The sequence below is a fragment of the Pipra filicauda genome, unplaced genomic scaffold (assembly GCF_003945595.2).
Source record: "Pipra filicauda isolate LSUMZ 115617 unplaced genomic scaffold, ASM394559v2 scaffold77_size3566232_pilon, whole genome shotgun sequence".
Lineage (NCBI taxonomy): Eukaryota > Metazoa > Chordata > Aves > Passeriformes > Pipridae > Pipra > Pipra filicauda.
Window position 1 is genome coordinate 1,486,734 of NW_024104953.1, and position 21,843 is coordinate 1,508,576.

The following is a 21,843-nucleotide window of genomic DNA, read 5'->3' on the forward strand; positions in this document are numbered from 1 at the left end:
AAACTCTTTCCTTCCATGCACACACCACTGCTGTTTTTTTTCTTTAGATCTGATGATTCCACAATATCCTGATGCATTTTTTGCTTGACTTGTAATGAAGGTTAAGCAGGAAAAAAATTGAGTGTGTTCCTGCTTCACCTGCTCTCCTCCAGACCCCAGGATTTTTCTGTACAAAAGTAACTAAAGGTGAATATCCAGATTCATACTCAGAAAAACTGGAGCATACTGTCACAAACATGACTAGCTCTGCCCACCCAAAATTTCACTTCACATTTCACCTTCCATGACAAACTTTTTTCCTCCATCCTGTTTTACACAGAGTCAAGATATTGGGATACTGTCAAGAGCTCTCACCTTCCACTGCACAAAATGAAAATTGAACAAGCAGAGATTCCAGCTCAAACTTTTTAAAAATTAAAGACAAAGTAATTGCTGTGTCCACTGAATCATAGCCAGTAGTCCTTGGAGAACAACACTGGGAACTTTGCAACACACAGGTGGATTCCTCAAACCAGAGCTCTGAATTTCCCTTGCTCGCAGTGATCAGGTATTTCATCTTCCAGCCAAGATGTGCAGCATGATGAAAGCAAAGGCTTTAGATCTCAAGAGAGAAATTTAATCCCCACTTCTCAGGTGACAAATGGTAATTCACGGGTAGAGAGATTTACCTGCAAGTCTTATTGCAGCAGAACAGGAATATCATTACCTCACTCCTCCCGTTTCCTTGCAGTTTCCACAGAGAATGAAGGCAGTTTTGAACCCAGTTTTGACCTGTTTTACTGTCCCAGGAAGGGAAACATGAGAAAGAATTGGTACTTTGTTGGTCTCAATAAGCACTGAGAATTCAGGGGTTCATTGACATTGTTTAACTCCTGGCACCTGAATAGACTCACGTGAAAACTGCCAGGCCTAACAATGAAAAATGTTCTAAGATTAGGAAAAAATGTTACATTAGTGAATCACAGTTTGTCCTGTCGAACCAGGTTCCTGCAATTAGTTTTGAGAATTATGAATGAAGCTCATGCCTTAGTTAGCATGGGTTTTTCCTACATAAAATCTTACCTAGTTTGGATGTTGTCTTCCCTTCCTCTCCCTCATCTATATTAAGCTATTGATACTTCACTTGCAAGTATTTATTTACTCATTGGGACATGAGTATCTTAATCATTCTGTTTGTATAAAGCACAAGAGAAGACATGATTAGTCTTGCTTTAGGCACTGCTGTCATGTTAGTTTATAATGGCAGTGGTATATTCAAATTATGGTGCATCCACCCCTCCCAAAAACCCCAGTGCTACCTCTCTTGGATCAGGCTGCATGCCAAGAAAGAAAAATATTGAGTTTCAATAGTGTGTTTAAAAAAAAAATTAACTTATAAAACTCTAAGATTCAGATTATGGCCTGTTGACTGTCCCTGCATTGAAAGAGGGGGACAACTGTTTCCTGTTACAAAAAAAAAAAAAAAAAAGGAAACAAGAAACCAGAGACTTCCAGCACGAGTTCTTCCCTGCATTCTGATTTCCAGTGCAGGCAGGTGGAGCTGAGGGCTCCAGCCAGCACGCAGAGCTCTGCTGGCTGGGGATGCAGCAGTCTGCACAGTGATTGCTCAGGGTGCAGAGAGGGATGCTGGCAGGTTGGTCCTGAAGGGTCTTTAGTACAACCAAAAGGATAAAATTCATTTAGCCAGAAGAGATAGAAAAGGCCTTTTGCAATAATATCAATAAAATCTCATTCAATCTCTATCCCCCCCCTAAATCCCCATTGCAAATTTAAGGCTGATTTATTATTAGCTGGCTGAGATGAGCAATTAAAATAGAACATTAGAAGACACTTAGGTGAATTCGGCACCTTGTGTGGATATGTGGCAATAAATCTGTTCCCTGGCAGTGTGTGGGAGAATTCCTCCCTACTGTAGATTCATACCCAGTATCAGGCAGGGCCTCACTTGCTTATTGCCAAATAAGCAGTGGGACTGGTGCATAGGATGGCAGCAATCCCAGTCTCTATATGCAGGAACAAAACAGTGCCAGGGATAATTCTTCATACAGGTAAACTGGAGGCATCTCCTTTTTCACGAGGAAATGCCATGCCAGATATTAATATACACAGGCTGCTTCTCCCTTCAACCTGTGCTGTGTTAATATCTGTTTATGAGGGAAGAGAAAAACAACAAATTGTGCAGAGCTTTGACCCTCCCCCCAACAAACCAGTCAATGTCACCAAGCAGATCAATTCAAAGAGCCAAATTCCAATACCTTTATCACACCCAGAAGCTTCTCCAGCTTCTAATATGAAGAAGGCTGCACAATAAATGATGATCTAAGCAATAAAGTAGTAACAGCTGGATTTTTAGACAGCCCCTGTGCCAGCATAAGAGGGCACAGCAATGCTGCCCTATCCACAAAGGGCCACATCCTGGCTCCTGTTGGAAGCACACGTGTGGGGAGCAGGGAGAAAAACAGAAAATTCCTGGGAGGAGCCTACAAAGCTTATGAGGCAGCACAGGATCCAGCTCCCCTGACATCAGCGGGGCAGCTCCTGCTCTGGCAAGCTCTGTACCGTCACAATCCTTGGTCCATTTTCCATCCACTGTGGCTGGAGGTGTAAGTGCTGGAAGCACAGCTTTTAAACAGCCGACAGCTAGAAAGCAAATACGTGCTCCAAAGGGATTATTTTAAATTTCTTTGAGTATTTGGGGCTGGGCTCCCAGTGAATTCAAACAGCTGAGATTACTTACAAACCCGGCGCTGCTGAAAATCCCCAAACGAATGACTCCTGCCTTGAAAGGACCTTGGCTCCAGCACAAAGCTATTTCTGCCTTAGCATGATCGATCCTGCCAACCTGCCGGGCTTTTTGTGCAGCAGATCTCGGATCAGCTGAAGGGGACGTTCTGCAGAGAGGCTCCAGTGCTGAGACAGAGCAACGCACCCAGCAAGGCATCGGGCCACGTGCCAGGTGACTCACAGGAGCAAGGGGACACTCAGAAACCAGATAAAATCATGGAATATTCTGAGCTGGGAGGGACCCACAAGGATCATCAAAGTCCAGCTCTTGGCCTTGCACAGGAGAGCCCCAACAATCCCACCGTGTCCCTGAGAGCGTTGTCCAAACACTCTTCGAGCTCAGGCAGGCTTGGTGCTGTGACCACAGCCCTGGGCAACCCATGCCAGTGCTCAACCACCCTCTGGGTGAAGAGCTTGATTACTCTATCTGGGCCTTCCCTGCAGATCTGTGCTACTCACTGCCTTCCAAGGGTCCTGCCCACTGGGAACACGAGGAGATCTGATCCCTGATGCAGCACAAGCAGCCACAGTTCTGCCAGCCAAAGGCTCTGCACCACCCTGAGGGATGGCTGGGGAGGCAGGAGGAGCATCCTGACTCTAGAGGAATGAAGGTAGCTTGGGATGCAGCTGCATAAGAGGAGCAAAAGCTGCAACAAGGCTATTTTCACACCTAGACTCTTCTTGAACATGACTTTGGACACTGCTCCTGCTTCAGGGACAAGCAGAAGCTTCTCTTATTCACCTTGAACTATTTAGTACAAACAAGAGTCAGATATAAAGCTTAATATTAAACATTTTAATCTTGTTTGCATGTGTGCTGTGGGATTGAAAACCCCCACAGGAATAACTGACTCCCACAAACAGCTTTAGTGCCAACTTCAGATCCCCTGACAGGTATGTGCTCACAAAGTTGGGGGTAAGGACAAGGCAAAAGCCAACACTGAAGCTCATCGGGTGAGGCAGCCTTACCACCCCAGGGTTAAGTCCCTGAGCAGGTAACACACACAACTCCCTGCCCAACCACTGTGCCATGCCAAAACCAAACCAATTTGCCTCTGACTAGCTGTCCTTTTATAATCACACAGACCTCACATCTTCAACTCTGTGTTCAAGGCTCTGCTCCATCCTCAGTTCTTCACCTCTTCCTGCCTTTTCTCAAACACTCCCCTGCACACCAAACATCACCCTCAGCCCACTACACTGAGCACACAAGTCCCAGCAGTCCATCACCAAGAGTCAGCCTAGACATTAAACCCTTCACTTTTGGCCTTTCTTTAGGAGTGGAAAAAATAACTGGTCCACAGACATATTGCAAAGGCTTAACCTCCATCCCCCAGATGCAGGAAAAGTCAAATAGCAAACCATAAATCTAGAGTGTGGTCAGGTCAGGTGTGGGAAAGAAGCTCCTCTGCAGCTCTCTTGGAGTGCCTTGGAGGTGCTCCAAGGGCCACCCCACCCCTCTCACCATCCCAAATCGCTTCCAAAGGTGATTTGCAACTAAGGGCCATGGTCTCTTTGCTAAGCAGGCAACCACAGAAGGGACATCAGCTCCCTTGCCCTTGTGCCTTTACTTCCACCCAGGCTCACGTTGCCTGCAGAGGGGTAGAAGAGGAGCCCCCATCTCCTCTGCTCAGCTTCAAACTAACAGCCAAGCTCCCAGCAGAGCAGTCCCCAACATCCCTTGGAGCCCATAACAGCAAGAAAAATGTCAGAGGCAAGGGCCTATTTTAATCTCCCTATTATCTGGATCATCCTGGTCACAGAGAACATTACTTAGGAACCATGGTTTCAGCTGTAGTAGCAACACTAAAGTAATGATCTATTTTAATTGTTTGTTTGTCTTATTATTATTTCTAGTCACCTTTAAACTCCATCCCTTCACCTTGGAAAGGTGCTGGGAGATCACGAGGAAGCCCAAGTCTCTGGTAATATTTTAAAAGCATTTTTGACATAAATCAGAGACAAATATGCCACAGAGCTGCTCTAAGGCCAACAGCAAGAAAGGAAGCACTGCTGTAGGCACTGATGGGATCTGGGAAGGCAGCTGAGCCTCATAATGGGCTTAACAGGGGTCCCAGGGTAGCCTTCATCCTCACCTGGGGGTGTTCATTTGTGGTCTCTGCAGGCTCCAAGAGACTCCTCTTAATAAAAGGTCTCTTTTTTTGGCAAGTGTGAGAGCTGCAGTCTGACTTGTGGGTGGTTGCTCAGACAGTCAAAGTAACGAGGATTTTTCCCACATAAGAAAGCATCTCTAAGGAAGTATTTATAAGTGATCCAACAGAAATCAATATCATCCCTCAGTCCAAAGCTGTCTGCAGACCTGCATTGAAGTCCACAGGAAATTTTGGATCAGGCCTCCACTTTCTCCAGTCCTTTCTCATTTTCTTACACTGCAAGAGCACACCTGGATCAGGCAACATAAAAGCTTCTCCTCAGCATGCCAGCACACCCATGCCTGACCTGTAACATCCCCTGCCGTGCCAGGACTGGCCTTACCAGCAGTGCAGGTTGCCAAGTGTTATCACACTCCAGTGTTTGGAACTTGCATGAAAAACGTAGATTTGACAGTAAGTGACACCTCAGATTCAGCTCCATATTATGCACACAGCTCATATGAGAACAAGGCTCACTAATTACTCGAGAGGAGTCTGTAACTGTACATGTTTTAGAAACAGGCAGGTCAAAGAACGCTCCTTAAAACACCTTCACAGCAGGGGCAAGAATTAGGTTGAGAGAAGCAGAGTTTTCCTCAGATGATCTCTGGTTACTCAAAATATTTTGGACATTTATTAGTTTTTCAGGAGAGGAAAGGAAAAAAATATTCTACATTCAGAAGTTGGGGAGTTCTTGACAGATTAGCTTCCCTCACTTGCAATTTTCAGCAAGTTTCTCCATTAAAAAAAAAAAATCAATTATTTGCAGAGCACTAGGAGGTGAAATTGAAATAACTCTCAGGAAGTTTCCAGGGCAGTTTTCATTCCCATTTAAGAGATATATTAAGACATTGACCCATAAATCCATAGAGATAGTCTTTCTGTTAGACCGAGGATGCATAAGGCTCCTTTTTTTTTGCCTCAAACAAGGCTGAGGAATACTGCCAGGAATAATTTTAAACCTGCTGCAGCGTATATGGAAGCTCAAGAACACAAGGGTTAACAGCTTAAGCTACATATTTGTCTGGTCTATCTTGAAACTCAGTCTTTCTGCTGTATAGAATAAACCTGGCCTCCTTTTGAGTCACTTGAATTATTCCAGATGCACATCCAGGTGATGGGAAGTTGACATCATGGCCCCTCGAGTGGGTTCCCTGTCTGATGTAGCCCCTTTCTGGGCAGAGAAAAAACAGACATATCAGACTTTGCCAAGAGCCCTCAGTGACAGAAACAAGGCTCCAAAAGGATCAGTAAGCTTGATGTCTTCCCTTTGCCTAACAAACCTCCTCTCCAGGCAGTTGCCCTGTTGGCTTTCCAGGCTCTCCTTGGAGAGGTGAATTACAGAGGCAGCACCAAGTCCCCCTGGGCAGAGATATAGTAAAGAATAGGTGAGGATGAAAACATAACCTTAATAGGGGAGGAAAAGCAATGGGAAGAGAGACTGAGACAGATTCAGCCCCAGTTTCAGTAGGGGAGGAGAGACAGCTACACCAATGCAGCACGTTCTGTGAAACACCAGCAAGGACTGCTCCAGGCAGTTCTCTCAGGGAGGTTTATGCTTTTCTGTCTCAGCCCAAAGCACTAGTTTTCAAGGTAGAAGTGACTTTTTCCAGACAGCTACAGCTGTTCAATATCCAGGCTATGAGCAAAACCCAAGTCCCTGCTCTTTTTCTAGAGCTTGGTCTCTTCCACCACTCTGCACAGGATATAGCAAGAGAATTTGCTGAAGAGAGAGAACCTTTTCTTGCCCAACACAGTGAAAGTTGGAGCAAAAGGTGTTACCCAAAAGCCCAAACTGAATATGTACAATAACCTTGTTCAGATGGGCAGCAGCACTCATGGGCTCTGTAAGGAAGAGTAAACAGCTACCTGGCCTATATAACACAGATAACTAATATGGAGTAACAGCTGTTGGTGAGCAGTACAGTCCTGGGATCTGTAAAGCCTGGACTCAAAAAAAAAAGACAAAATATTATGCCCACCTGTCAAAAACCTCACCCTCAGCTTCTGAGCCTCCTAACCCTGGAATTCCTCTAACACTGCACCTAGAAACAAAATCCAGCTCACTCCTCAAAGAGAGGCTGAGCTTAACATCGAGTTTCTCATTGAAAGCAGCAGATAATGGCTAAGGTAGCGCTGACAAAACAAGGCCTTGAGGGAAAAAGAATCCCTGGGACTGTGCCTACATTAAAAAAAATTAAAACTGTATGCTTGACTGGACTGCATATGTCTCTTGTTTGTCTGACTGAGGGTGATCTAAAGTCCTGTTGCGTGGCAAGCAGCTCACAAATAAAGACTGCTAATATGTGAGGAAGCCTTTCCTTCTTTTTCTGAATCATTTTTATGGATGCCTGAGGTTATTGCAAACTATTGCATCAACACTGAATCACTCCTTCCTTTGCATATTTAAGTACAAACCATCCTCTTCATACAACTTTGTTATTCCGTTGAATCAAAGCAATAAAAAAGGGAGAGGAAAAAGGCCACAACATCCTTACTTTCAGCCTCCCAAGTCACTTAGTCTCAACTTGAATTTTAGCTACACATCCAGACAGCAGCACTAGTTGTTACATCAGGGATTTAGAAGCAAGTGGAAAGGAGGAGGTGAAACAAACCCAGGAGACAGCCAAAAGGAAAACATCTTTAAAGCTCCCCTGAATTGGTGACACTTACCTGTTTGTTCCATTTTATGCCTCTGGGTCTCTCTGAAATAGAGAAGAGCAATTATAAAGTGACCCACTTTCCTCCTGTTTAGTGTAAGGAGGAAACAGGGGGAAGGGGAAGAAGGGGAGGAGAGGGAGAGTTGCAAAAGGATAATATCAAAGGGGAGAGAGAAGGGAAAAAAAAAGGCAAATCCTCACAGAAGGTAGGAGGGTGAATTGTGATGACCCAGTTTAAAGGAAGAGCAGGAACTAGACCTACTAACAGTCAACACCTTCCCACCCACTCTAAGGAGATGAAACTCAGGACTTACAGCACTTCTTTGTGGTGCAAACCCATCCCTTGAGGACAAAGTTTATGCAGCTAAAGTCTAACATTGAAAGAAGGTGCCTCTCCCATCATCCCTTTTACCTGGGTAAGGGAGGGGTGGAGCAACATCCTGGTCGGGATGGAGCAAATCAGGGCCAGGTGCTAAAAATTAAGGTCCAAAGAACTCAGGCAGTTTGCAGTAGCTGTGGCTCCCTCCCAGGTGAGGCTGGGAGACATCAAGATGCCAGGGGAATGGACAATCTTTCTCCTTGTAAAGACTCAAGAAGTGGCATCACATGTGCTCAAGTCAGAGGAAGTCACTGGATCTGGTGGCATGATCTGACATGGCAGCTGTAGCCTTCATTCTGGTTTGGGGCAGCGTCTTCAGGACGTCTTCGTCTGCTGTGGCTGTCACCATTTGCTGTGACAACTGATGAACCTATAGGTCTGCAGGGGACCCTAAGAGCTGCCTGTTTTCTAGACAGAAACTGGTGTTTGGGAGGAGAAGGGGTGTTCTGGTTTGCTTTACACTTTTGTCTTTTGCCTAAAGATTAGTGATGTTTCTATTTTCCTCCTTCAATCCCATTTACTTCACTCAGTATAATCAGGCACAAGTGGAATGAAGTTGGTACTCGTGCACCACTTCACACCATTCAAAAATGATTAAATAAATACTGTAACAAATACATGTACTGTGTGGTTGACAATTCTAACCATAAAGGAAGGAGTAGCCATACCCTCATCTCCAGGTGGATTATTAAAAATCACAAGCCAGCTTGTTGAACTCATCACAGCTCCACTGATTTCAAAGCCTGCAAACAAAGAGAATTGCAGTTCTCAGTTCCAAAAGTCTAGACACAGTTTTAAATTGCCTGTGTTCCTGTAATCAAGAAATATCCCCCCAAAGCATGACCTTGTTTATTTTAATAAAGCAGAATAGTTTTAAATGAAAAATGGATTTTAACCTTTACCTTCTGTCTCTCTCACAGGCACAGATACCTGTGTTTATATCCCCTTTCCTCTGTAAAATATAGACCAAATGATCCTACTCCTCCTTCCTCTGTGTCCAACATCTTTGTGACTCTGTGCCTAGTGAGACTTGGGCAGAGCCTTCTTCTCATGACAGTTGAGCTTGGCCTAAAACTCCAATTGGCAAGGTTTTTGGAGACCTCAGACCAGTCCTACCTCCAGGCCAGAATATAATTCCTATTACATTTATAATTATAATAATTATTCCATGATTATGTTGTGACAACTTCTCCTTTACACATCAGATAATAGATGTTAGAGTCTGGCCTTGCTGGAAATGACACAGTCAAACTGGACTGTGTAGCTGTGGGAAGGACCCAGCCAGGGCAGAAGGAGGTGGGGTCAGCAGTGGAGACACAGACTCACCAAATATTTAAGTCCTGGTTGCTCTTTAAGCAACTAGTTGGGAATTGAGTACCAAAATACCTTTGGGGATCTGGCTCTGCACATCTAAGAGAGTAATCAGGAAATCAGTGGGGACTCATCTCTGAAGGTTGATGTTAAAATCATATTTTAAATCTCTCTATTTTTGAACATAAGCCTCAGAGGAATCTTGGCTTGGCTTGAAGTGGAGCACCTGATCATAGACAGGTCCTTAAAAAAGCCCACAGCTTAACTGTATATCTAGAGATCCCGAAATTGCAGGGGAGAATCAGGCCCAGCCATTCCCTCAAATTTAATCAGAAGCAGCCTGGGGCACACAGAGGCAAGTACCGCTGATGGTCAAAATTCAGTAGTTACATAAACAGCAGTGAATGACAGAAAATAACTGGGAGTTCTGCATAAAGGGCTCAATCCTCAAACTGTTCTAATCACACGGCCCATAACAGATTAGGGCATGCCTTGGCATCTAAGACTGGAAAATGCAGGAAGTGGAGAGGCTGTGAAATGTTCCGGGCCAAAGCAGGTACATTTTCCCTCTCTTTTTTGCTTTATGCCTAGTTCAGTTCATTTCCCAGCCACATACTTGAGGTATAGATGGGCAGTGCTGGGATAAACAAGATATTTCCCTCTCTGCTGAGAAAAAAACAAAGAATGGAAATGTCTGAGGAAGCTGGAGGAAATTGAGGCAGACTTTGTGTCACAGCCGGCTCCGGGAGAGCCCAGGAATTAACGTCCAGGACCTGGTGGCACTGTCAGCACTGTGGTGTTTTGCTCACTTAGCTGCCTCACAGCCCAGCTTGGCAGCACCCAGGAGTGTGTGTTGGAGGCTGAGGGTGATGCTGTGACAGCCAGGAAGCTCCCACTGCCCACAGATCTCAAATCATGGCCAAAACGAGGGCTTTCTTTGCACCTCTGAACCTGCTGCAGGCTCTGCCTGCTCTGCCCTTTGCTGGCTCCTGGCTGGTAACGTGGGAACCCACATCATGTCCCTCTCATTCAGAAAAGTGTGTTCCCTGTCTTGTTATTCATGGGCCGTGCCCACAGGTACCAGTTGTTCAGCCTGCTGAATATTTGCCTGAATAATTAGGAATGAGCTGAATCATTCTTAGACCAAATTCCGGTTTTCTATCTCCTCCTTCCTCATTTATAGGCTTTGCTTCTCACAGCTCTCTGAATACAGTGTGAAATGAGTGTTCAAGTACTATGGGATAGAGTAAAAAAATAAATCCCCATGTACTTTTTCTTTTTTTCTTTTTTTAAACCATCCTCAAAAGATGCTAAAGAATCAGCTAAACTTGCTTAGTAGCACTTATTGCGACAGAAATCCTAGTGCTTTGGTGCAAAAGGCTGCCCCCCTCTGCATCTTCCAGGATAGAGGCATCCGTGTTCCTGAATGACACAGGATTTATCCCTTCCCTCGCTCAGAATAACTGTAGGAAAGGTAGTTGTTCCTACTAAGCTTATTGAGTGATGTTCGTGATCTCTTTAATGATTCTGTCCTATGTTGTTTTATTAAAATACATGATTTCTGCTGCAGCAGAGCTTGAAAATGAATCTTAAATTGAACACAGTTTTCTCACTGGAAACCTACCTTTTATCCTGCTCCCACTCCCTCCCCGCTTTCTCTTCCTTTTCCCATCCCTTATCCCTCTTTCCCCAAGTTATGCTGCATTTTTATTTTGCCTTCACTGCATTTTCCTCCCTGGCTTTTGATAAAAGGAGCCAAATTCATCCCTGCTGGTATCCAATGGACTGAAATTCTTCTCAAAGGCGTTATTGGGCTGAATCCAAACCCAGCCAGCATTTTGCAGTGCTGGTGGCTTAGTCAAAACAGCAGTTTATAATTTCTCTTTCCCTTCCCTTATCTACCGTTAAGATGAATTATTAATAAGTACTAGTATTGCTCTCTGAAAAAATCATACTTTATTTCAAAACCACCTATCAGACAAGCTGTCTGACTGAAAATTCCTTTTTAACTTTCCGTGTGTGCTTGGAACTCGCACAGTGTGTGCGCACAGACAGCCTGGATTTCAGAGCAGGGCTCACTCTGGGATTCCTCCTGCCATCTGCAGTGCTCACCTAACCCAAGCGCTGGGCACGGTTAACCCGTGCGTGAGCCGGCCAGGAAAGGTTTGTTTTTCCAAATTGTCGTTTATGACGCTAAATCTGCTTCCCAATCAGGCTGCTGTTCCAGATCCCTCACCTGGAGGGGGGGGTGTCTGCACAGCGTTAATCTGATGCTGTTAGTCTGTGTTTACAGCCCTCAAACCTGACAGGTTCCCTCCTTCCCTGCGGTTTCCGTGTGCACAACTCATTAGATACTCTAATGCAGCAGGAAGCCCCTCTTGCCTGAGAATTCCTTTGTCGTATATTTAGCAAACTTTTGACTGCTTCCCTTCAAATGAGACTGAAGGACATATTTTCGTAGGAGAGGGTGCGACTCACAAAGCACGATCTACAGTCACGTTTTTCTGTGGGGAACTACAGAGCAGGGGAGGAGGAATCACCCGCAGTTCTCTCTCCTTCTCCCCCGCGCTTTCCCTTCCCTCCCCTCCCCGTCCCTCCCCGACGCCCATACAACCATAACACGAGATGAACGCGCTCCAAAATACAGCTGCATCGTCTTCCCTCTCTTCCGGTTTTCCTTGCCTTGGCAAAAGTGAGGGGGGGGGGAAGAGATATGATGAGGATGGAATTATGGCTAATGCGGGACTGATGTTTTGACTCTGTGTGATCCACAGACTGTTTAGAAAAGCCTGTACCAGGGTGTCGGAGTTAAACAGAGCCAGTGCTCGGTTATTACTCACAGGAGAGGCTCGGACAGGAGAGAGAGGCATCTGTAGGACTGGATGGTTCCATAAATGAACGCACTAAGGCTTGTGGAATGACAGGGAAAGGATGACTGAGGTTACGAAAGGGAGCATCGCGCTTCGGCTGCAATCCCCATCCTTCATTAAATTCCCCATTAAGAGATAAATTTTACAAACATACACGGTTTTGTACGAAATGAAAGGATTTCCTTCTGATTAGAAATCACACTGGAGACAGCTCCATTTGCTCCAAATTAGGTACGCTCTGAATGAATATTTTAATTAATCCATGATAAATCAGTCAGGCTCTTTCCTGGAACAGAGCTGCCGTTTCCTACCTCGGCAGCAGTGGGATGTGTTCACTCTGCTCTGTGAGTGTAGGTGCCCAGGCTTTTGTTTGTTTTTAATTTCTCTCTTTTTTTTAACCTGTCCCTCAAATGATCAGTTACAACACATGCCCTCAACCATGGATTTCCTTGCGTTTGGCTGCTCCTACTTAGGCGGGAGGAGGGAGGAGAGGGGGGGAATAACCAGATTAACACACTCAGACTCCTGGCAGGACGTTCTGAGACATAAAAAGAGGGGAGAAGAAGCAAGAATTCACGCATAAAAATAGAAGACCACGTAGATTGGCCATATATGGAGTACCGGGGACTTCAGAGGGATACCCTCTTCGGACCACCCCTTGGCGGAGGGAATCGCTGTTGCGGGAGGGCCCCTCTCCCCCCTCCCCGGCTCAGCGGCCGCTCTCAGCCCCCTGCCCCGACGCCGGCGGCGGGGAGGCGGCGGCGGGAGGCGGCGGGGCCGGCGGAGCGCGGAGCGGTGCGGCGGCGATGACTCAAGCGCGCCCGGCCCGCTCTGCCCCCTCCCGCTCCCCCCGCCGGGGCCGGCTATTAAAAGCTGCTGACGTAGGAGCGGACGGCCATCTTTGATGAGGGCACGGCTCCCGCTCCATTGAAGAAGGAGCCCCGCGGAGGTCAGCAGCGCCTGTCCTTCCCTCCCGTCCAGCCGCCGCACCGACCCGCCGACCCCGCCGCGCCGCGCTCCCATCGGCACAGGTAAAGGTGGGACACCGCCGCGGGCACCGCCGGTATGAACGGGGGTGGTATCGACGAAAATGAAACGGAAAACAAAAAAAAGGATATGTTTAAAGAGGGACCCGTTCGGCTGTTTTTGTCTCCAGCCTCCGGGCTGCTGCGGGCACGGAGGAAGGCAGGGAGAGGGAGGTAATTTCGCCACCAGCCTCACCGCCGGCTGCAGGCAGCCGGGCTGTGCCTCTCGGCCGTGCGGGCGGCAGGAGGCCGGCGGGGAAGGGAAGGTCGGAGGAGAAGGGGAACCAGCGCCATTCCCAGCTCGGAGCGGGAAGAAGGGTGTGCGGGCGCTCTGCGCTGCAGGGCCGGACCGGGCTGTGCCGCCCGGGGCACTGCAGCGCCCGCACCGCGCCGGGGCTGCGGCGGCGCTTCAGCACCGCGGACAGCGCCGGGGCCGCGCCGGGACCGGGGGAGGGAAATATCCCTGTGTGTTTGTGTGCGTGCGTGTGTCTGTATACATATATATGTGTGTGTGTGTGTTTCTCCCTGAGTGTGTGCGCCTGTGTGTGTGTCTATGTATGTATATATATCGCTCTCTCTATATATCTCTGTGTGTGTTCAGCACCGCGGAGAGCGGCGCGGGAGCCGTGGCGGAGCCCCCCCGGCGGCAGCGGGGGCGGCCGTGCTGCAGCGCCCTGCGGCTCCGCGCCCCCCGCCCCGGGGCTGCCCCCCCGGACAGACCCCGCCGCGCCGCACGGGACTGGGAAGCGATTCCCGACTCGCTCATTCCAGGACAGGACCGCGGGCAGGAGCAGTTGTGGTTGTGCAGCGAAGAGGGCGAAATAAAATTAAAATAATAATAATAATAATAAAGGCAAATAGCTTTAGTTCCTGAAATTAATGGGCGCTTGGCACTTCGGCCCCTCTCCCCGGCGAGGTGTTTGTGTAAGGGAAGCCGGGGGGTTACGTAACGCGAAGCCCGCGGGGTCCCTCCGGGGCCGGGCAGTGCCCACGGGGACCACCGGCCGCCCCCTGGGGCTTCCCTGCTCCCGCGGCGGCTCCGCGCTCCGGCCCCTCGGCCCCCTCCCCTCGGCGCCGCTGCTCCTCGGGCGCCTCGGGCACTCGGTGCCGCGGGCTCCGGTGCCCCTGTGCGGTGGGGCAGGGGGGGCTGAGCTCCGTCCCGGCCCCCCCTCCCCGCTCTCCGCGCTGCGGAGCGGTGCGGAGCCGCCGCCTTATGTAACGCGGGCTGCCCCGTCACGGCTCCTGGCCCCGCTCCCTCGGCGATGTCCCCTCCGCCCGTCCTCCCCGCTCCCCGGCTCCGCAGCCTCCCCGAGCCCCTCGGTGCGGCGAAGTTGGTAACTTCGCTGCTTTTTCTGCGGGGCGAATAAACAAGAGGAGAAAAGGGGGACTGGGCTGCGTGTCCAGACACTGCGCTGCGTAGCTGCGTCAAAGCGGGGCCGCGGGATCTGCCAGATTTACGTGCTTGGCTTGAATAATTGCTGCCGGTTTCGTTCCCAGCTGAAAAGCGGGGGGAGAGGGGGGGCTGGTCTGTGGTGCAGCCCGGGGGTGGCGGAGCAGCCCCACAACCCCTACCCGTCTGCTGCCAGCCCTGGCCGCAGCATCCGCAAGGACATGCCCGTCCCACACCCCCCATGTCGTCCCAGCTCTGGGCACGGAGCTGCTCCCGCACCGACCACAGCAGCACGAGGATGGTGTGGGGCAGCCACCCCTGCGGTGGCAAGGGAAGGGATGGAGCCATACGGGAACTGAGTGCTCCGACGGGCGTAGCTATGGGAAGTGATTCTCTCCTAGGCCCCCATCTCCCTGCATGTCCCTGCATCATGGGCACGGACACCAGTCCAGGGAAAAGCAGCAGTGGTTTTCCATTGCTGCTGTGTAGCGCAGAAGGGGTCAGCCAGGAGGTGACCACTGAAGAGTTTGATCCCTCGGATGGGTGCCAAAAAGATAACAGAGGTGACCAAACCAAAGGTGCAGGCAGGCCTGATTTGCAAAAGCAAAAGCTGGAGGCTCCCTCCAAAGTCAGGAGGAGTTGCAGAAACTCAGCACGTTACGAAACAAAATGCAGCTAAATAGCAACCTCCAAAGAAATGCAGCTTAACTTTCTTTCTACAGCTAACTAGAAAATTAGAGTGGCATTTCCAAGAGCACTCCGGACCAGGCTCTGTGTCCACTGAACTCATGGGGGCAGTGAAAGAAAGAACAGCAGAATCCAGCCAGTACTGAACCCATCTAATGAGATGCAGCTCCAGTTTGCAGATTTATTACACTGGAGGTGGGAGCTGCTTTTCAGGTCAAGGGAAAGCTTTTCATTTGTCTCCCTATGCTTTAGGTAGGGCAACAAATAGCAAAACTGAAGTGCTAAGGCAAATAAAGCACGGTCTGTACCTAATGCTTGCACTGCTTTAACTGAGCGAGGTAACAAAACAAAATACTTTCCCGTCAGTGTGAACAACTTCAGCAATTTTTATGTCTCTGTGTCACAAGGCTACAGCTGCTGCATTTGTAGCAACCCTCAGGGAAAAATGGGAAGTATATGGCACGGTGTAGGGCTCGTTTTTTTTAATTATTTTTTCTCTCAGGAATGAAGGGAAGAAACTGTTTTACCTTTGCTCTGGCTTGTTGTCACACAACTACTCTTCTCCTTGTAATTTTTTCTCAAATCTCTGTCATAACTCTTTATAATATAAGGACGGTACTTTCACCTGCACATATTTATACACACACACACTCATTTCAGAGATTTCTGGGGTTCTAAGCTGGGTACAACTACAACAAATGCAGACTGACTTTGCAGCTTTCCCTGGGCAGAGCGCATTTTTCTGTCTGTGGACTTTCATGCCCTGCTACCAATGCAGTCACCTCTGGGCTGGGCCAGTGCCAGGCAAGCTGTAACAAGAGACTTGTTTTAGAGCATCCAACAGAGACAAGAATAATACTTTGCTTGAGAGCTGCAGCAGGATGCAGATCTCGGGCAGATCAGGATTACCTTGAGGAAGCTGGACTTTGGAGCGGGCACCAGGGCTCATATATTTGCTCCCGGGAGTGCTGAATACAGTTTGTTGAGGCATTAAGTTGTCAAAGAATAGTTTATTATTTTTTATCTCATAATTTTTGAGCCTTCAGTGATATCTTTAACTCTGGCTTTCTTGCCTACTGACCTTGCAGATTTAGCTTGCTGCATCATATTGCAACCAGCAGTTCTCCAAAACACACAAGTGATATTCCTAGTTCTTGTCTGTCACCCCCTTGTTACTCCCCCCACAAATGCTTAGATACACACACTCCCACCAGCAAAATCTGCCTCTCATCAGATCACAGTTTTCAATATGCTGTCCCACATCCCACTAAGTTTTCTAGGACTTTCCACCGAGCACAAAGACAAGTCAACTTCATATTTCTTCCTGCTTTGTGATGGCCCCATGGCTGACATTGTGAGACTCAGAAGTGGAATTGAATGGCCTAGGGGAAGTGTTTGAACTACTTGCCCTGTTATTTTAGAAGGAAATTTAGCTTTGCCTTTAAATCTTTCATTTTGCTCACTTGCTATTTCCTCATCTTCCCGCTGAGCTACAATCCTCTTTTGATTCCTGCTAAAGACCACCAGGATGAAAGGCACACAAACTCAGGCATTAGGACCCTGATGATTGTTGACTTCTGATTTTGATTATTCCAAGGAGTCTAATCCAAAGTCAGTTAGAATCAAGGAAAACACTTCCCTGCACATCATCCTGTGGGATTTGCAATGGAACATTGAGCAGTTTAGGTTTTTCAAAGGGAAACAAGTGCTGTGTACATGCTCCCTCTGAAATTTACTGGCACTCAGTAGTTCTAAAGAGAATCCAATCATTGCATTATAACCTTTTTATTTTCTTTCTTTCCTTTTCTTTTAATAATGAGAGATATAGGATCTTATCTTCCTCACTGGAAAAAGCTGAATTCTACTACAAGCACAGGGAGGAGAAGAAGGAAATGCCAAGTAATTAATCATGGCTGTTCCTGGCCTTTGAAAGCTGAAAGTTATTGCTGACCAATCTGTGCTCTGCTTGGCTATTGAATAGATTTTTAATTTTTTTTTTCAGAGCTAACAATGCTCTATTTCACTTTTTTTGAATGGGATTTAACTTATTATTGGGCCCCATTGTTAATTAGTGTGATTAGCATAACTGAGTGCTGTGCTACACCACAGGCAGATAAGCTCCCGAGCTGGGGCTCCCCATTCATGTTTTAAACCCAAAATGGGTGTATTTGCTGAAGGAGCAACTCTTCTAAAAATAGAAGTCACTTGAAATGCCATCCCCCCCCCCCCTATTTTTCACCAGCTTGGTTCCATGGTCAGAGCTCCTCACAGCTGAGGCTCACACAGTCACTCTGCCTCAGAAATGGTGACACTGAGCAGTGAAGAGGCAGCGGAGGAGGAATCCTGCACGTTGTGCCTCTATTTCAGGTTGGGTTCTGCTGCACTCTGCTGGTACATAACACCAGCAGAACTTTCTGTGTGGTGTAAAACCCAGCACACCGCTGAGTTTTACCTCAGTGCAGAAAAATCAGAAATTCCTAGCAGTAGACATCCGTTTTTCTTTCAGGCTGGGAAGTCGTGTGAGGTTTTCCTGCATTCCAATAAATACACAGGAAAATGATGCTTCTTCCATCAAGTTTTTTAAGGCAATATTCTTAGTGTTTGAGGCATAGTATTGGTGGAGTAGAAGTATAAACGAAAGCAAAGCTGAGTCTCACTGTACATGTTTTTAAAAGAGAAAGAGGGGAACTACTCTTATATGTTTTCATTATAATTATAGTGTTCTTTGTGCTTTCGGTATAACAAAGTTATTGTGCCAGAGTTTACTGGTAGAATCCATGAGCGAAATTATAGTTATCATAGCCTGTGTCAGTGCTAACAACTCAAATTTATATCCCAGATATTACAAAAGGATGCCCCATGTAGGTGACTGTTGCAATTAATGCAAGATCTGCTATATTTTACTCAAAACCTACCAGTTATCAGTGAGATGCACATACAAGGCACTGCAGAGTGCTTGGTAGGGCACGTTTGTAATTTTGCATTGATCACTTCCATCTCCCACCTTTTCTCAGTAGCGTTCCCTCTCTGAAAACCCCAGGCAGCAAATCTCCAAAGGCTTTCACAGTCACTAGCCTGTCAAACAGACTAGAAGACTGAAGTGAAGAGGATCTAAAGGCTCTGTTCACTTCACAGCTCTGGTGTTTGTCATGATGTATTTATTTGTTATATTTACTCTCCACCCAAAGGAGAGGAATTCTGATTCCGAATTGCAATACATTCATAGCAGAAGTAGTAATTTTGGTTTTCCTTTTGTATAAACCAGTTATTTGGAAGATGTGCCAGCCTTTCCTTTGGTTCTTTTTACCTCTCCTGGAAATTATAGTTCCCAGTGGAACTGTGCAGATGCCAGTTCCTTGATCTGCCTTACAGAGGTAAATATATTTCCTCCAGCTACTCTAAAAAATTTCACGAAACAAAAGTATTTCAATAGAGCTGATCTGTCAAAATAGTGTTACCATTCATTGATTCTTTTTTTAAACAGGAACAGAAGCCTTCCATGCATATTTAAGCATCTTTTAAAATAAATGATCCTAAAATTAGCTTCACCATGCTTTAGATGCAAATGAAAGTTTTCTTTCTCCTCCCTGCTGTAGTATTTTTTGGTTCAGTCTGGTCCTCATTCACATCCTTAGGCACCTCAGCACTCACCCCAAAGGGATTTAGCCAAGCTTGCACTCCTGCAGGCACCAGGGAACTGCTGTTTCATTCAGCCCAGCGCTGCTCCTGCCTGGAGCCTCTGCACCATCCGTGCACACGTGGACACAAACCTCCCCGAGCTCAGGGCTGACCCCGACAGCCACTGACATTGTTAGCAGAGAAATTTCTGTCCTCTGTTTGTTAGGCACAGGCATCTCTTAGGAATAATTTGTTCTTGCAGAGAACGGTAAAAGGCTCTTGCAATTTGTTGAACTGGAGAAGTTCAGTAACATCTGAACCTCAGATGTTGTGGGTTGGTGATTAAAACATTGAGGCTGCACCCAGAACATCTGCATTCGTGTGCAAGTATCACACATTACATAAATTTACCTCTGTCAAGTGCCTCAATTACCTCCATGCACAGAAGAAAAAACTGAGATTAAACCAACTTCTAGTTTGCATTCCTCAGCTTCAGATGTAGGATAAGTACCTCCTACCTTTGGAAAGATATTTTTATGTATATTAGGGCATAGCATTTTCCACTGCCTGGGGTTGGTGATGTAAAAATTAATACCCCTAAAATGCAACATCCTCCCAACAAAGGCGGTTATCATTTACTTATCATTTGAGAGGGTGCTACACATGATTATCCCCTTCAGGTTAGCAAAAGGCTTGGCTGGAAGGTGCCATATAAACCCAAATTTTTAGTATTACATTCATGATAATAATGGAAGAAAGAGATCTCAGACCAGAAGGTAGATGCAACATTCACACTTTTGATCATGCATAACACAAGACCAGGAGTTTGCCAGAGCTGTGCTTTTTACCAGAGCTGCATTAGGGCTGCAGAGGAGAGTGGGATTGAGCTCTCTCCCTTCAACACCACCGGTTCTGAACTGGTAACACAGCAGCTGAATATACAGCCAGGGCACATTTTGTGAGTTTTTGAGCATTTCAGGCAAACATTTGCTTTTCTGGAGAGTATTCACGTGAGTGACACTCAGGTGCGTGAAAAGCCCTCAAGAAACAAAGTAAGGTGTGGGAACCCAATTAAATTGGAATTCACTGCCTGACTTCAAAGAGCCGTTCTCCCCGGGGAAGCGTTCGTGTTATTTGCTCAGCTGGACAGAGACAGGTACTGCTTGCCTGGCCTTTTGAAGGATTTCCTACAGGTTTTTTCTGCCATTGAAAACGTGTTTTTGGGATATGGGGTTTGCAATTCCTGAAAAGGGATGTCTTCTGTGGTACCAACGGCAGGAGCAAGAGGCAGGAAGGCCAACAGCAGCCCAGGGTTTTAAGATGGCGCTTGGTGAATGCGCGGAGGGGATTATGTGACGTAGCTGTTGGTGGTCACGGGAGACTAGACTTGATGAGTCTCTTCAAGCCTGATTTTCCCAAGAGATTTTCTTATTTAACAAAAGAAAAAAGAGAGGAGGGGAAAAAAAAATTAAAGGCCTGGATGGTTCTTTGCTGTGGCAGAGCCCTGTCGGTTTAGTTCATTTTAGAGACGAGCACAGCAAGAGACAGTGGAAAAAACCCTCGAGGCGCCAGGAATGCACTAAGTGGAATTGAAAATGCTCTAGACTGCCTTTGTAACGCAACAGTAGGGCCATCTGCAGGCTTTAGATTTTCAATATTAGCAAAGGGGTTTTATTATTTTAAACCATTGTGTCGTCTAGTTCCCTTTTTCTTAATTGAGTGCTCTAAATAGTACAAAAGAGCTGCTCCTGAAGCAACTTGCAGGCTCTGAAGATCGTTTTGTAAGCCTGGTAAACAAGAACAGGTGTGCACTTCTAACAGGCTGACAAATAAGAACACCAGAGAGCTGCAGACGTCACAAAAAAAGGTGTTATCTACTGTAGTACCCCAATTTCCAGATTAGTGCCCAGGGCATTTAAGGTTACAGTATTAAGCAGGCTGATAGATGGTAGCATGTGACAGAAGAGCAAAGCAGCATCCCTCATCCTCTGGAGGCCTCAGTAACTACGCTGCCTTTTTGGTTCTTGGAGTTTGGGGTCTCCTCCCAGTCCTACCTCAGCTTACCCAGCCTCAGCTCTCTACTCTCATCATATTCTCCAGATGCTCTGAGGGAAACCACCTTCTCCAGGGAGGGAGATGTGAAGAAAGATTCCTTTCAGCTCCATTCAGGACAGGGGCTTGGTGTGCTGGTACGGACAGACAAGGAATGGGCCACCCAGAACACAAAGGGACAGAAGGGAAAGAGTAGGAAGACAGGAACACAGGACAGGTGGAGGTGAAGAGCTAACTCCAGTTCCTGACTCCATAAGCACCCTCAGCTACAAGGACTGCAGAGCTTCCCTCTCTTTGGACTCGTTCACTGAGTGAGAGGCCAGAAGAGGTTACCCACCAGTGAACTGAACACTCTATAAAACAGAACATCCCACAGGCTACAGGGCTTCTCCATATTAACTCCTTCTCCAGCAGTACAGTTATCCAGTTTTGATTTCAAAAATTGCCCACAGTAAAGAATGTGACAATATATGGTTTTTAATTGAACGGTGAAATCCAATAAATTCTTTATTGTGGATGCAACCATTTATCTGCCAAGTTATTAAACTGCTACTGAGATTGATGAGCAGCTCTCCTGCTGCCATACTGTGATTTTCCCGTGGTTACTCCTATTCCTTTAAGGAGTAACATTTGTTTTCCTCTTTAGACTTCGTATTCTTAAGTGCCCCATTCTTTCCCAATCAGGATCCCATTATATTTCTTTCTTTCCTTGCCCCCAGAAAGCCTTTACTTGCACACAGAAGATTACTCACAAAACTTTTAAAAGATTCCCCAGCCTGGCAGGTGAAGAGATAAGACCCTGATCCAATGGCCAGGACGCACTCCGTGGTGCTGGAGATCAGATGTTCAAGCACACAATGTGAGACTCCAGAGCTCTTTACAGATTTGTTTCTTTACCTTCTGTTTGGGGTCTA

At 46.9% G+C, this 21,843-nt stretch overlaps 2 protein-coding genes across 3 annotated transcripts in view; one reads left to right on the forward strand and one right to left on the reverse strand.

The window, feature by feature from the left end:
• PAK5 (p21 (RAC1) activated kinase 5) overlaps window positions 1-21,843 on the reverse strand; it is a 250,509-nt gene that overhangs the window by 212,522 nt on the left and 16,144 nt on the right. The window contains exons 2-3 of the mRNA XM_039389848.1: window positions 8,645-8,719; window positions 7,611-7,642 (exon numbers count right to left, since the gene is read on the reverse strand). The gene's annotated coding sequence lies outside the window, so the exon portion shown is untranslated. The remainder of the gene's footprint in view (window positions 1-7,610; window positions 7,643-8,644; window positions 8,720-21,843) is intronic.
• The window catches only part of SNAP25 (synaptosome associated protein 25), a 60,575-nt gene continuing 51,685 nt past the window's right edge, over window positions 12,954-21,843 (forward strand). The window contains exon 1 of one of the 2 annotated variants that reach the window (XM_027748039.2): window positions 12,954-13,188. The gene's annotated coding sequence lies outside the window, so the exon portion shown is untranslated. The remainder of the gene's footprint in view (window positions 13,189-21,843) is intronic. The other variant, XM_027748038.2, reaches the window with a different exon arrangement.